We start from the raw sequence: 14,055 nt of genomic DNA, 5'->3' as shown, positions 1-14,055 counted from the left end.
AGAAAGCACATATACATGCCCGTCTGAAGTTTGCCAATGAACACCTGAATGATTCAGAGGACAACTGGGTCAAAGTGTTGTGGTCAGATGAGACCAAAATGGAGCTCTTTGGCATCAACTCAACTCGCCGTGTTTGGAGGAGGAGGAATGCTGCCTATGACCCCAAGAACACCATCCCCACCGTCAAACATGGAGGTGGAAACATTATGTTTTGGGGGTGTTTTTCTGCTAAGGGGACAGGACAACTTCACCGCATCAAAGGGACGATGGACGGGGCCATGTACCGTCAAATCTTGGGTGAGAACCTCCTTCCCTCAGCCAGGGCATTGAAAATGGGTCGTGGATGGGTATTCCAGCATGACAATGACCCAAAACACATTGCCAAGGCAACAAAGGAGTGTCTCAAGAAGAAGCACATTAAGGTCCTGGAGTGGCCTAGCCAGTCTCCAGACCTTAATCCCATAGTAAATCTGTGGAGGTGGCTGAAGGTTTGAGTTGCCAAACATCAGCCTCGAAACCTTTAGGGCTAGGGTGCAGTATTTTCATTTTCAGTAAACGGCCTAATACCCCGGCCCAGAGTCAAATATTTGCAAAGGATTAGTAGATTTGGATAGAAAACACTCTAAAGTGACCAAAACTGCCCAAGTGGCGTCGGGAGCAACTGCATGCACGCTCGTTACCACTCCACTATGTCTCCCTGTCATGGCTTTTGTCCCATCAGTACAGATACCAACACATCTTGACCACCAAAGTCCCTTTGATGTCACAAAGCTGTCCAGTACTTTAAAAATACCCTCTCCTGTTGCCCTGGTTTCCAGTGGTTTTCAGAAGAGGATGTCTTCCTTAATTGACCCGCCATAAATGTAGCGGATATATACCAGGAGCTGTGCCAGGCCCGCCTTGTCTGTTGACTCAACCAGCTGTAACGCATAGAATTCACTGGCTTGTATGCAAAGCAGTAATTGTTTCAAAACATCTCCTGCCATGTCACTGATGCATCGTGAAACAGTGTTGTTTGATGAAGACATTGTCTGTATAGTTTTTTGGGCCTTTTCCCCCAGTCTTGTCCCAGCCATATCCGCGGCAGCAGGAAGAATTAAGTCCTCCACAATAGTATGGAGCTTGCCTGTCCTAGCCACTCGGTAGCGCACCATATAAGACGCTTCTAGACCCTTATTAATGGTATCTGTTGCTTTTATACATGTCTTACCACTCAAAAGTCATCTTTATTCTCGCTCAAAAACTCCTGTGGCTTATTTTTCAAACTGTCATGTTTTGTTTCTAAATGTCTGCGCAAGAGTGAAGGTTTCCCATGAGAGAGTAATGGTTAATGTGATTGGATGTTAATTATTTGACTAGGCTACCTGTATTTGACGTAGTGTTTTTATTTCGCTGAACACAATGGTTTAATTTGATTTTGGCAGTGAAAAGAGGCGACTCTGGCGAGGAAAAAAACCTCACCCAAATGTATAGCCTCGTTAGAAAATACAAATGTACAGTTGAAAATGTGAAGATTTTTGTTGTTGTTGTGAATCACATTTATATTTGGCGTACCCCCGACGGCATTGCACGTACAGTGAGGGGAAAAAGTATTTGATCCCCTGCTGATTTTATACGTTTGCCCACTGACAAAGAAATGATCAGTCTATAATTTTAATGGTAGGGTTATTTGAACAGTGAAAGACAGAATAACAACAACAAAATCCAGAAAAACACATGTCAAAAATGTTATAAATTGATTTGCATTTTAATGAGGGAAATAAGTATTTGACCCCTCTGCAAAACATGACTTAGTACTTGGTGGCAAAACCCTTGTTGGCAATCAGAGGTCAGATGTTTCTTGTAGTTGGCCACCAGGTTTGCACACATCTCAGGAGGGATTTTGTCCCACTCCTCTTTGCAGATCTTCTCCAAGTCATTAAAGAATGACCAGGCATCCTCGGATGAGGTCAATATCCTTCCAGGATACCCAGGCCAGGTCGATTAGAAAGGCCTGCTTGCAGAAGTGTTTCAGGGAGCATTTGACAGTGATGAGGGGTGGTCGTTTGACCGTGGACCCATAGCGGATGCAGGCAATGAGGCAGTGATCGCTGAGATCCTGATTGAAAACAGCAGAGGTGCATTTGGAGGGCAAGTTGGTCAGGATAATATCTATGAGGGTGCCCATGTTTACGGATTTAGGGTTGTACCTGGTGGGTTCGTTGATAATTTGTGTGAGATTGAGGGCATCTAGTTTAGATTGTAGGACTGCCGGGGTGTTAAGCATATCACGGTTTAGGTCACCTAACAGAACGAACTCTGAAGATGGGGGGCAATCAATTCACATATGGTGTCCAGGGCACAGCTGGGAGCTGAGGGGGGTCTATAACAGGCGGCAACAGTGAGAGACTTATTTCTGGAGAGATTCATTTTTAAAATTAGAAGCTCAAACTGTTTGGGCATAGACCTGGAAAGTATGACAAAACTTTGCAGGCTATTTCTGGAGTAGATTGCAACTCATCCCCCTTTGGCAGTTTTATCTTGACGGAAAATGTTGTAATTGGGTATGGAAATCTCCGAATTTTTGGTGGCCTTCCTAAGCCAGGATTCAGACACAGCAAGGACATCAGCGTTGGCAGAGTGTGCTTAAGCAGTGAGTAAAACAAACTTAGGGAGGAGGCTTCTTACAGAAGTCAACAAATGAGAGTGCCTGGGGACACGCAGGGCCTGGGTTAACCACCACATCACACGAGGAACAGAGGAGGAGTAGGATGAGCGTACAGCTAAAGGCTATCAAGACTGGTCGTCTAGTGCGTTGGGAACAGAGAATAAAAGGAGCAGATTTCTGGGCGTGGTTGAATAGATTCAGGCATAATGTACAGACAGGGGTATGGTGGGGTGCGGGTACAGTGATGGTAAACCCAGGCACCGAGTAATGATAAGAGAGGTTGCATCTCTGGACGCGCTAGTTATGCTGGGTGAGGTCACCGCATGTGTGGGAGGTGGGACAAAAGAGGTGTCTGAGGCATGTTGAGTGGTACATTTAATACATGTATCGTATATTGTGTGTGGCAGGATTACAATGATGGCAAAAAACGACATTTGAGAGTGCGGTGACCCTGGTTCTAGATGGGGTACTCAGCTGGACGTTGAATGTTTGAAGGGGTACGGGACTATAACAAGTTTGGTAACCACTGGCCTACAGCAAGTTTAGCTGTGTATTTAAAAGTGTAATACTCCATATTTAAAAAATAAAATTTGGTTTCACAGACCCTTCACAGACAATGAAGTCAATGTTGACAATGATATGTCAAATATTTGCCTATTTCACCGATTTTATACACTATAGAAAAGTATGTGGACATCCCTTCAACTTAGTGAATTTGGCTATTTCAGCCACACCCATTGCTGACAGGTGTAAAAAATCTAGAACACAGCCATGCGATCTCCATAGAGAAACATTGGCAGTAGAATGCCCTTACTGAAGAGCTCAGTGACTTTCAACGTGACACCGTCATAGGAGGCCACCTTTCCAACAAGTCAGTTAGTCAAATGTCTGCTCTGCTAGATCTTCCCCGGTCAACTGTAAGTGCTGTTATTGTGAAGTGGAAACATCTAGGAGCAACAACGGCTCAGCCACAAAGTGGTAGGCCACACAAGCTCACAGAACAGGACCGCCGAGTGCTGAAGTGCATAGCGCGTAAAAATCGTCTGTCCTCGGTTTGCAACACTCACTACCGAGTTCCAAACTGCCTCTGGAAGCAAGAGTTCCAAACTGCCTCTGGAAGCAAGCAATGTCGGCACAGTAACTGTTCGTTGGGAGCATCATGAAATATGTTTCCATGGCCGAGCAGCCGCACACAAACCTAAAATCACCATGCGCAATGCCAAGCGTCGGCTGGAGTGGTGTAAAGCTCGCCGCCATTGAACTCTGGAGCAGTGGAAACGCGTTCTCTGCAGTGATGAATCACGCTTCAATATTTGTCAGTCCAATGAATGAATCTGGGTTTGGCAGATGCCAAGAAACTGCTACCTGCCCAAATGCATAGTGCCGGCTGTAAAGTTTGGTGGAGGAGGAATAATGGTCTGGGGATTTTTTTCGTAGTTTGGGCTAGGACCCTTAGGTCCAGTGAAGGGAAGTCTTAATGCCACAGCATACAATGACATTCTAGACAATTCTGTGCTTCCAACTTTGTGGCAACAGTTTGGGGAACGCCCATGACAATTCCCCTGTGCGCAAAGACCTTCACCTCAACCCCATTGGACACCTTTGAGATGAATTGGAACATTGACTGCGAGCCTGGCCTAACCGTCCAACATCAGTGCCCGACCTTACTAATGCTCCAGTCCCAGCAGAAATGTTCCAACATTTAGTGGAAATCCTTCCCATAAGAATGGAGGCTGTTATAGCTGCAATGGGGGGGACTGACTCCATATTAATGCCCATGATTTTGGAATGAGATGTTTGATGAGCAGGTGTCCACATACTTTTGGTCATATAGTGTATGTGGCTATGCTGGTCAAACAGCTGTGCTGCGCGCTACAGCACAATTCAAAATGCCATCCAGCTTTATCACAGTGTTTTTTGTTTCGTTTTTTTTAATGAACTCAGTCGGGCTTTCAACCTACTTGTAATAGTAGAATGCACAAAGTGCAATTTCTAAATTGGGTAGTACAACTATTACAGCAGTTTTCCTCTTGTCGTGTCAGTCATTGCAGACCTTAGAAAGCTATTTATATCTTGTCAGAAATGTCCAGATCAACTAGCCCATGTCAGTGAACGTTTTTTTATAGGTTTTTTAAGAGAATTCTCATAGGAAGAAGATATCTCATCCCCACCCTCCAAAGATTTAATTTTCTCATATTTCTCAAATTCTGCTCAGGAGAAACAATCACATAATATCTCATATTTGTCTTACTCGGATCAAATTAAGAGATCTATAAATGATCTTAAGTAAGTCTAATTTAACTCTCCTGTTTATGTCTCCATGCCCGAGACAATTAAATTAGAGCAAGATCTCAAATAATAGTCGATATGACTATACTATGACTCCAAGGATTTGGATGTTCCTTCTCAAACATGGCTCAGTTTTCACAGTCTCACTACTGCATTTTTTTGTTAACAACTATTTGTTTCCAGATAGGTTCCTTGTTGACTTGCTAAATCAAACTGAGTAGCTAGTTAGATAATCTAGCTAGCAGCTAACATTAGCTAGATACACATGCTAACAGAGTTTAGATATAGCTAACGTCATTCACGGTGAGCCGAAGAATCTACCTAGCTAACATAAAAATTAAATAACGTAGCTAGTTATCTAAATCATAACTAGCGGGTTGAAAATAGTGGTATACTAGCTAGCTAGCTAAACCCAGCTTACGTGTGATGTTGCCGCTGTTTTGACAGCAGCACAGGCTGAGGCGAGTTTAGCTAGCTAGGTACAGTATATCAGAGGTAACGTTAGGTAGTAAGCAGTGGTGTAGTGGTGCCTAGAAAAGTGTTTATACTCTAATTTGCCCAAAATTTGCCAAACGGCCCGCCCAGTGAAGGAATGTACCCTGTGTGAAAAATAATATGTGAAACAGTGACATACACTCTGAATTACCTAAAATTACAAATCCCATATTGGTCTTTCACAGTCAGGTTGACAGGTTGACCACCTGTTTGACCACCTGTTACGAGTGCAGCAAGGAGCCAAAGTAAGTTGCTAGCTAGCATTAAACTTATCTTATAAAAAACAATCAATCTTCACATAATCACTAGTTAACTACACATGGTTGATGAAATTACTACGTTAACTAGTTTGTCCTGCATTGCATATAATCAATGCGGTGCCTGTTCATCTATCATTGAATCACAGCCTACTTCGCCAAATGGGGGATGATTTAACAAAAGCGCATTTGCGAAAAAAGCACAATTGTTGCACGAATGTACCTCACCATAAACATCAATGCCTTTCTTAAAATCAATAAACGGAAGTATATTTTTTTTAAACCTGCATATTTAGCTAAAATAAATTAATGTTAGCAGGCAATATTAACTAGGGAAATTGTGTCACTTCTCTTGCGTTCAGTGCAAGCAGAGTCAGGGTATATGCAACAGTTTGGGCCGCCTGGCTCATTGCGAACTAATTTGACAGAATTTTACATAATTATGACATAACATTGAAGGTTGTGCAATGTAACAGCAATATTTAGACTTAGGGTTGCTTAAACCACATCAGGAGCCCACTTTTGAGGTTTAGGGAATATCTAAGACATTCACATTTGTAAATAGCCTAGCATATGAGATGGAGTTAGTTAGTATAGGCAATGCCCACTGAAACATTAGTGGGTATATGGCGTATACCTGAGTATACCTACCCTCTACTACACCACTGGATGGAGGCTTAACAATGTATGAATGCAACGACATTCTAAATGAACAGTTTCTCCAGAAAGTATTCATAACCCTTGACTTTTCCACATTTTGTTGTGTTAGAGCCTGAATGAAAAACTGATCAAATATATATATATACAGTGCCTTGCGAAAGTATTCGGCCCCCTTGAACTTTTCGACCTTTTGCCACATTTCAGGCTTCAAAAATAAAGATATAAAACTGTAATTTTTTGTGAAGAATCAACAACAAGTGGGACACAATTATGAACTGGAACGAAATTTATTGGATATTTCAAACTTTTTTAACAAATAAAAAACGGAAAAATTGGGCGTGCAAAATTATTCAGTCCCCTTAAGTTAATACTTTGTAGCGCCACCTTTTGCTGCGATTACAGCTGTAAGTCGCTTGGGGTATGTCTCTATCAGTTTTGCACATCGAGAGACTGAAATTTTTGCCCATTCCTCCTTGCAAAACAGCTCGAGCTCAGTGAGGTTGGATGGAGAGCGTTTGTGAACAGCAGTTTTCAGTTCTTTCCACAGATTCTCGATTGGATTCAGGTCTGGACTTTGACTTGGCCATTCTAACACCTGGATATGTTTATTTGTGAACCATTTCATTGTAGATTTTGCTTTATGTTTTGGATCATTGTCTTGTTGGAAGACAAATCTCCATCCCAGTCTCAGGTCTTTTGCAGACTCCATCAGGTTTTCTTCCAGAATGGTCCTGTATTTGGCTCCATCCATCTTCCCATCAATTTTAACCATCTTCCCTGCCCCTGCTGAAGGAAAGCAGGCCCAAACCATGATGCTGCCACCACCATGTTTGACAGTGGGGATGGTGTGTTCAGGTTGATGAGCTGTGTTGCTTTTACGCCAAACATAACGTTTTGCATTGTTGCCAAAAAGTTTGATTTTGGTTTCATCTGACCAGAGCACCTTCTTCCACATGTTTGGTGTGTCTCCCAGGTGGCTAGTGGCAAACTTTAAACTACACTTTTTATGGATATCTTTAAGAAATGGCTTTCTTCTTGCCACTTCCATAAAGGCCAGATTTGTGCAGTATACGACTGATTGTTGTCCTATGGACAGAGTCTCCCACCTCAGCTGTAGATCTCTGCAGTTCATCCAGAGTGATCATGGGCCTCTTGGCTGCATCTCTGATCAGTCTTCTCCTTGTATGAGCTGAAAGTTTAGAGGGACGGCCGGGTCTTCGTAGATTTGCAATGGTCTGATACTCCTTCCATTTCAATATTATCGCTTGCACAGTGCTCCTTGGGATGTTTAAAGCTTGGGAAATCTTTTTGTATCCAAATCCAGCTTTAAACTTCTCCACAACAGTATCTCGGACCTGCCTGGTGTGTTCCTTGTTCTTCATGATGCTCTCTGCGCTTTAAACGGACCTCTGAGACTATCACAGAGCAGGTGCATTTATATGGAGACTTGATTACACACAGGTGGATTCTATTTATCATCATTAGTCATTTAGGTCAACATTGGATCATTCAGAGATCCTCACTGAACTTCTGGAGAGAGTTTGCTACACTGAAAGTAAAGGGGCTGAATAATTTAGCACGGCCAATTTTTCAGTTTTTTATTTGTTAAAAAAGTTTGAAATATCCAATAAATTTCGTTCCACTTCATAATTGTGTCCCACTTGTTGTTGATTATTCACAAAAAATTACAGTTTTATATCTTTATGTTTGAAGCCTGAAATGTGGCAAAAGGTCGAAAAGTTCAAGGGGGCCGAATACTTTCGCAAGGCACTGTATATATATATTTTCTAATTGCCTGTCTACACACAATACCCCATAATGACAAAGTTAAACATGTTTTTGGAAATTTTAGCAAATGTATTGAAAGTGAAATCCAGAAATATGTAATTTATAAGAATTAACACATGAATGTGCTCATGAGGAGGGTACAATGATAAGATCTCATCAATTTCTCATATTTCTCAAATGTAAGTCTCAATCCAAGCTCATTTGTCTCATGAAGTCGGAGAAACAGTTCAGATATATGTGATCACTAAATAATACAAAATTGAGATCACCAGTATTTCATCAGAGATGTTGTAATGTTTGAGTCACACAGAGATCACATGAATACATAAGCCATGGTAAAATGTAACATGCACATGTCTGTTTCAGGCACCTGTAGCCTACACAAACCATTAATAACACTGGCTGTAAATCAGAGTCAGGTAAAGTGCCTCACCTCAGAATATCGCAGGAATGGTTGTTATATTCAAAGTTTTCAATCTTTTAGAAACTAATTCAGGTCATCATCATCTTATATACCTGAAGGTTCCAGAGATTTCTAATGTACTGTAGACTACTGAATGTGGGTGTGGCACAAGCCACGCCCACATTAGGTAGGTCTCCAGTACATACATTGCTTTCCTAGCTTCTCATATTACCATATCTCATATTACCATAGCTTTCCATTGGATAGGGTAGTGGCAAATCTTGTTTCGTCAGTCATATAGCCATCCACTTTAATTTTTGCTTTAGATCAGAAGAGAAACTTCTGAAAATACAGAAAGAGAGAATAGGTTCACAAGACTTGAAAAGGGCAAATGCCAACTGATGTCTGTTGCTAAATTAGATAGGCTATATAAATATTGTGTAGGCTAGCCTATTTAAAAGTGTTAACTTGAGAATGAAAATATATAGTTTACAAAAGGCAAATAATCAAGTGAAGCCTGGGTACTATTTGGGCTACAGTCAGTTGTTCGATCCTGTGAAATGTCCTATCACTGTAGGCAGCAGATGTTAGTCCAAGCATATTTTATCTCACCTGCATGGGCTTGTCTTTTCTTCCTTCAGCAAGACTTGGCATTTTAATGATTTGCCAAAACAAAATTTGACATTTAGAGTAACTGCCATGGGAGAAAAGAAATACACACACAACAAACGCAGAAAGTAAATGAATCATGACATACCTAATGCTGACAAGACCACAATACTCACAACCATACTCATGTACCATAAACTTGTTCTGCAGATTTTAAAATGTCATTTTATTAAAATGTTCTCCGTTTATCGCTGGCCTCCTCCCTCAGATAAACTGGTCACATAAAATGAGTTGGAATGTCTAAAGCAGTCTTGTATTTCTGAAACTATTATTATCTTTTATTATTTTATTTTTTTAAATTACAATTTAAATGAATCATCCTATGCTACTGTCCATGTTTGATAATAACATGTACAATAAATTGACTAAATAAATAACCAATGGTAATTTCCAGGTGTTCACCTGCATTGGCATCACATAGTACAGTGTATGTAATAACATACTGTATGTTTGTCAAAAATCATTTCATAGAGCAATCAAGATGTCAGTCATCTTGTAAATCATGTTGGGGGTCTCCTAAGGTCAGCTTTTGTGGTGCGAAGTTGAACCAGTTTTTTTTCTGTCCCTTTTGCAACAGGTTTTCCCCTGTTCTCACACTCGCATGCTTGTCTTTGTTCATTTGAGGATGTAAGCTTCTGTTGAGTCACTGACAAGGCCTTGGGGGCAACTTGATTGACAGCATGGAGACTTAAATGTCAAACCTGCTAGTTCTTGCACAAACCACTTTTAAGCTGACTATCAAATAACAACACAAGGTATACAAAGGAGAAGACTTGTTATCTGTAGCACTCCTACAATAAGCTTCCCTTGACTTTGACAACAGAAGTCTCAGAGTATATGACTTAACATACGCATTGAAAGAACATTGCCTGTAATTGCACACATGGTGGGATCATACATGCATTTTATGCAATTATCTAACAACATTACTCAGCATAGGAATAATTACATTGTGTGGTGGTCCTAAACTGACAGGGCTCTACCTGTGAAGAGCACATGCCCCTTAGCACTTAGTCTCCAAAGTGCCCTATTGGGTGGAGGTCTAATTTCCCCTAAAATATTTTTTGGGGGTACATATGTTTTGCCATTGTTGTTCAGAACCCACCCCTCAAAGCTAAGTATTCGGATCAGGTTCTGCGCATGTGTTATTTTACACACACACTACGTAGCTACTGCTCACACTCCCCCTCCCTTTACATTTCTCTCTTTACTCAGCCTCTTCTGAACTATGACTCCGTAGCCTCCCTTCTCTGTCTGCTATAATGGATATTGCAGTTGCACAACCTGAATGTGTGTCCCAACACATTGCATCGGAGCAAAAACAATCTGTGTTTTGTGTGATGATGTAAGCTCATCTTTATAGTTGTTGCCACATCGTAGACACTAACCACTAAAAAAAAATGTTTTACTCCCCACTTGAGTTTTGCAGTGGGGTAAAAAACTACCTGCGCTTTAATCACTCAATGATCAAGTACCGCACGAGTAGGCTCCCCAGCTGTTCAACCTCTGGGCAGCCGAACAATCTAGGCATAATTCATCAACTACTGCTTTAGGCTGTCTACTATCTGTGATGATAATCTTCATAGCTATGTTGCCATATCTTACTGAGAATTGCTGAAAAAAAGAACTAGCCAATGTGTTTGCAATGAGAAAATAATCACTATTTTGACTGCCTGTATGTCTGTCACAAAAAGAGCCGTGTTGAATAGACCAAACTGCAGCGGGAATATGGATGCTCATGTTTTAATTCAAAAAAGGAGTAACGCATCCACTGGAAAACAATATACACGACAGGAACAGTTTTGCAGGCACACAACACGCAGTGCAAAAACAACTACCCACGAAAACCAAACAAACACACACCTACTTATGGGACTCCCAATCAGAGGCAACTAGAAACACCTGCCTCCAATTGAGAGTCCAGCACCCAAAACTACACATAGAAAAACAAACCTAGAACCTATACCAAACTAATACACCCCACTACACCACACACAAAACCCCATAATACAAAACAAATATACCTCTGCCACGTCCTGACCAAATATAATAGAAATAATACCTAAATATTGGTCAGGACGTGACAATGTCTTGCATGTGTTGGATACGCTTGCGTAAATATACTGTTACAACGGACAACAAAGTTTGTACAAACATGTCGATCATGTATTTTGTGTAGGCTGCAACATGAAAAAATGACATGGAATAGCGCTTGAGGCATGGAATGTATAGTTGGAACATGCCGACCATATCTTTAGTGTACAACATGAAGTTTCCCCCTCCATGTCACTGAGGGTGAACATGAAGTTTCCCCCTCCCTGTCACTAAGGGTGAACATGAAGTTTCCCCCTCCATGTCACTAAGGGTGAACATGAAGTTTCCCCCTCCATGTCACTAAGGGTGAACATGAAGTTTCCCCCTCCATGTCACTAAGGGTGAACATGAAGTTTCCCCCTCCATGACACTAAGGGTGAACATGACGTTTCCCCCTCCATGACACTAAGGGTGAACATGAAGTTTCCCCCTCCATGTCACTAAGGGTGAACATGAAGTTTCCCCCTCCATGACACTAAGGGTGAACATGAAGTTTCCCCCTCCATGTCACTAAGGGTGAACATGAAGTTTCCCCCTCCATGTCACTAAGGGTGAACATGAAGTTTCCCCCTCCATGTCACTAAGGGTGAACATGAAGTTTCCCCCTCCATGTCACTAAGGGTGAACATGAAGTTTCCCCCTCCATGTCACTAAGGGTGAACATGAAGTTTCCCCCTCCATGTCACTAAGGGTGAACATTAAGTTTCCCCCTCCTTGTCACTAAGGGTGAACATGACGTCCCCCCCCCATGACAGTAATGGTGAAGTGACAGTGGCGTGGAAGCACTGAGCAGAAGCTACACAGTGAAACACTCTTTTCATTCCACTTTGATGCCGAAGTGACTTTTTCGTAGCAGATTAGGAGAATTTACTCACCAGGTTAGTAGCATTAACATAGCAGGTTAGAAGACTGAGGTTAAGGTTAGGAAAAGGGTTAGGGAAAATATTCCCCTAATCTGTTACAAAAATCACTTCATATCAAGGTGAAGTGAAAAGAGTGTGTCCCAAGCTACGTAGGCAGCATCTATGTAAAAAGAATTCCTGCACATGCAGAGTAATACTCCATGTCAACAGCCACGGGCAAATTGGGTTCTGGATAATCCAGAACTGCAACCAGTCATAAATGTATTTCATGTGAATGATGGCCTGTGGTTGTGTCCCAATTATCTCTCCCAAAGTCAACAGCCACACTCATCTTCTGCACATCTATCACTCCAGTTTTTAATTGCTATATTGTAATTATTTCGCCACTGTGGCCTATTTATTGCCTCACCTCTCTTATCCTACCTGATTTGCACACACTGTACTATATAGACCTTTTCTATTGTATTCTTGACTGCATGTTTGTTTATTCCTTGTGTAACTCTGTGTTGTTGTTTGTGTCGCACTGCTTTGCTTTATCTTGGCCAGGTCGCAGTTGTAAATGAGAACTTGCTCTCAACTAGCCTACCTGGTTAAATAAAGGTGAAATAAAATAAAATAATAAATAAAAAGTGTGGCCTTGTCCAATTCCCTTCACTAATTAGAAAGAAAACTACAAGTATAAGAAATATAGTGGAAACTCACTCACGCCTATACCTCCACCAATCTAATCCTTTTCACTGCGTGAAATGGCCTGTTTCCGGAGTGTGTACGAGTAAATCAGAATATCTTTAATGACAAGAAGTAGAAGCTCAATATTGAGAAATCAGAATAAAAACAGAGTATTGAGCAGTCAGAATAAAAACAGTCTTGATAAGTCGACTCTGGAAGGTCATGGATCTTTACACATGCTAATAGCCCCTAACACCTTGTCTAATTTTTACCTAGCAAAGACTTATAGATGACCTAGAGCCAGTGGGTTTGGCGACGAATATGAAGCGAGGGCCAGCCAACGAGAGCATACAGGTCGCAGTGGTGGGTAGCATATGGGGCTTTGGTGACAAAACGGATGGCACTGTGATAGACTGCATCCAATTTGCTGAGTAGAGTGTTGGAGGCTATTTTGTAAATGACATCGCCGAAGTCGAGGATCGGTAGGATGGTCAGTTTTACGAGGGTATGTTTGGCAGCATGAGTGAAGGAGGCTATGTTTCAAAACAGGAAGCTGATTCGAAATTTAATTTTGGATTGGAGATGCTTAATGTGAGTCTGGAAGGAGAGCAATCTATTCCAAACATGTTTTTCATACATTTTAAAATGTCTTAAGAAGAATGATAGACTCTGAGGTATATATTCACACAATCATCAATTAAAGATTCAATATCAAATCAAACTTCAATTCAAACTTTATTTGAAGTGCATTTAAAATATCAAAAACAAATCAAATTGTATTTGTCACATCTGCCGAATACAAAAAGGTGTAGACCTTATCGTGAAATGCTTACTTACAAGCCCTTAAACAGCAATGCAGTTTTAAGAAAATAGAGTTAAGAAAATCTTTACAAAATAAACTAAAGTAAAAAAAATAATAATAAGACAATAAAATAACAATAATGAGGCTATATGTGTGGGGGTACAGGTTAGTCGAGGTAATTTGTACATGTAGGTAGGGGTAAAATGACTATGCATAGATAATAAACAGCGAGTAGCAGCAGTGTAAAAACAAATTGTGAGGGGGGGGGGGGGGGGTCCTATGCAAATAGTCCGGGTGGCCACTTGATTCATTGTTCAGCAGTCTTATGGCTTGGGGGGTAGAAGCTGTTAAGGAGCCTTTTGGACCTAGACTTGGCGCTCCGGTACAGAGAACAGTCTATGACTTGACACCACCTAGTA

General features: G+C 41.2%; 1 protein-coding gene across 1 annotated transcript in view; it reads right to left on the bottom strand.

Annotated features, from left to right (window-relative positions):
* LOC106611381 (calpain-1 catalytic subunit) overlaps window positions 1–8,713 on the bottom strand; it is a 29,430-nt gene extending 20,717 nt beyond the window's left edge. The window contains exon 1 of the mRNA XM_014211543.2: window positions 8,570–8,713. The gene's annotated coding sequence lies outside the window, so the exon portion shown is untranslated. The remainder of the gene's footprint in view (window positions 1–8,569) is intronic.
* Window positions 8,714–14,055: the final 5,342 nt, after the last annotated feature.

The sequence above is a fragment of the Salmo salar genome, chromosome ssa09 (assembly GCF_905237065.1).
Source record: "Salmo salar chromosome ssa09, Ssal_v3.1, whole genome shotgun sequence".
NCBI lineage: Eukaryota > Metazoa > Chordata > Actinopteri > Salmoniformes > Salmonidae > Salmo > Salmo salar.
This window is presented reverse-complemented; position numbering and strand designations above follow the sequence as displayed.